The sequence below is a fragment of the Bison bison genome, unplaced genomic scaffold, assembly GCF_000754665.1.
Source record: "Bison bison bison isolate TAMUID 2011002044 unplaced genomic scaffold, Bison_UMD1.0 scf7180017854482, whole genome shotgun sequence".
NCBI classification, from domain to species: domain Eukaryota; kingdom Metazoa; phylum Chordata; class Mammalia; order Artiodactyla; family Bovidae; genus Bison; species Bison bison.
In genome coordinates this window covers 12,024-14,738 of record NW_011485055.1, presented here as the reverse complement: position 1 = coordinate 14,738, position 2,715 = coordinate 12,024, and the positions used below count along the sequence as shown (strand labels likewise).

At 34.2% G+C, this 2,715-nt stretch overlaps 1 protein-coding gene across 1 annotated transcript in view; it reads left to right on the top strand.

Moving 5' to 3' along the window:
• Positions 1-2,715, top strand: part of LOC105000847 (lysine-specific demethylase 6A-like) — a gene marked incomplete at its 3' end in the record, with an annotated part of 9,541 nt that overhangs the window by 2,219 nt on the left and 4,607 nt on the right. The gene's annotated exons all lie outside the window — the stretch shown is intronic.

Below are 2,715 nucleotides of genomic sequence, written 5' to 3'. Positions count from 1 at the left end.
TTAGATCAGTTACCTTTTTTCAATGTTATAAATTTAACTTTAATTGTCTTACTTGGTTTGACTGTAAATTTTGCCCCTTTCTTATGGACATTGAGTTTGTTTATATGTAAAGATTAATTCACATTTAGGTTTTATGTTAATATTAGCTTTTAGTGACTTTTTCTTTTAAAAAGGAAGTACACTTATATTTGAGATTATTATTAAAATAATTTCTTTTTTTAAAATTTCATTTTTGATTAATTTTGTGTAATAATCAAAGTTAGCTACTTTCAGTGTAGAGTTTTTCTAATCTCCCCTAGGCTTGTAAAATTCTAGTTTAAGTTCCTTCTCAACTTAATGTTTTCTCCTCTGCTACAGATCCTATGGGATAAGCCCAATCTTTCTCACCTTCCATTTCCATTTGTTCTTATCAGTCAAGCATTTAGTAAATGAAATAAGTAAACTAAGTAAATGAAATAAGTAAACTAAGTAGTAAAAAAAAAACTTATATGAGGTAAAATTACTCATATAATTTTTACCTTTGTGCAAAATTTATCTTAATGGGGTGATTTTAAAAGAGGTTTATCTTTAGAAAGAGGGGAGTGTGACACATAATATTAAGTTTTTTATTAGCACTCCTGCTAATTTAGATTTTTAAAAGAATATGACCCAGGATATTTTTTTTCCTTTTGATCCAAGATAAAAATCTGTAGCATAATGTCATTTACACTGTATGTGACTCTTCAGTATAAGGGATCCTTTTGTTGTTTCTGTTTAATCACAGCCATGTACAATACATGTAAAGAAATATGTTTAAAATCTTCATTTTAATAAAGATACGCTTTCCCATCTCTTTGGGAAAAGCAGTATTCTACAGAGGAATTAATTGAGGTTATCTGAATTTAAAACAACAATATATGTTCTGTTTTTTTAATATTTTTTCTACCAATATGGACCACAGTCTAGATTTCTCAATTACATGGTAGTTCTTTTGGGCCAGAGATAATAATTTTATACAGCACTTATTTATTTTTTAAAGAATATTTATTTATTTGGCTGTCAAGGGTCTTAGTTGCAGCATGTGGGATCTATTTCTCTGATTTGGAGCCAAACCCAGGCCCCCTGCATCAGCAGCACAGGGTGTTGTTAGCCACCGAACCACCAGGAAAGTCCCTAGACAACATTTATTTTTAATGTTCGTTTTTTCCCATAATTTTGTTTCTTTTCCCTGCTGCCTTTTGATATGTTGCTTCTAATTGACTTTACTAATAGAAAACAGAATCACATTTCTGACAAATGATATTTTAAAGCTTATTGAAGGACTTCCTGGTGCTCCAGTAGGAATCTGCTTGCCGGTACAGGGGACATGGTTTTCATCCCTGGTCTGGGATAATCTCACATACCATGGACTAAGCCTATACACTGCAACTAGTGAGCTCACTCACCCTGGAGCCTAGATACCACAGCTAGAGAGTGATCATCAGTTCAGTTCAGTTCAGTCGCTCAGTCGTGTCCGACTCTTTGCAACCCCATGAATCGCAGCACGCCAGGCCTCCTTGTCCATCACCAACTCTCGGAGTTCAGAGAATGACCATAGGCAGCAGCAAAGACCCAGTGCAACCATAGTTAGTTAGATGGAAAAAACTTACCAAAGCTCTGAATGAGGATCTCAATATCTGTAAAATTTATAAAGATTTGATGATCCTAGTATTTAAAAAACTATGTGTTACTTCTGTGTCCAAGGCTTTATTTCATATTATTACTGTTTCTTGATTGGGATGTGTCTGTTAAATTGAGATAGGGATGTTGCAGTACAGTAGTAATACTAGTAATGAAATATTAGAGTCTGCCACACACAGAAAACTGAAAAAATTAGGAATGATCAGACAGCAACTTATTTTACCCTTTCATGTTGCCAGCAGAGGACATGAATTCAAGGAAGTAGATTTCTCAAGGTAACATAATAATTCATGTAGCTGAAAGAGCTAAAACCCAGCTTTACTTAGTGTTTCAGTTCTCTTAACATTAAGTAAGGCAGGAGATACAGCATTTGTCTGATCATTAAAATACTTTCGTTAAAAAAAATTTTATTCACACTGTCTCTAATGTCTGTCCTTGTTTGCATTATTGTTCCCATTTTAATTCTGCCTCAAGACTCTAAGGTTGTATGCCTTCTTTTAAATGCTGTCTCTGTCTCTTATACAGGCCTTTCTGATGTTTGTCAGTCCACTAATCAGCCATTCTTTAGGGTTATTTGTACCCTTTTTTGTGTGTATTTTAATATTAACTATATCTCAGTTTTATGTTTTTCATAAATTAAGAAATGTTTGTCATTGTTATCCTTAAGTTCAGAAAAAATTTGGATGTGCCCATGAGGTCATTATCAACATTTAATTTTTCTTTGTTGCTTAGCTCTTATATTCTTGGAATGTAAGAAGCTTGACTTCAAAGTACGTATAAAAGAGTTCTGTATTTAAGTTTCTTCTCCTGCTGCTGCTGCTGCTAAGTTGCTTCAGTCGTATCTGACTCTTTGCGCCCCCATGGACAGCAGCCCACCAGGCTCCCCCGTCCCTGGGATTCTCCAGGCAAGAACACTGGAGTGGGTGGCCGTTTCTGGCTGTAATGGTTTGAAAAGAATACATTATATAACATTTGATTGCAGTCATAAGACAGAAAGTTAATTTAACAGCCCTTATAAGGTACACTAAAATCACTATGTATAAGCACATATCTTGA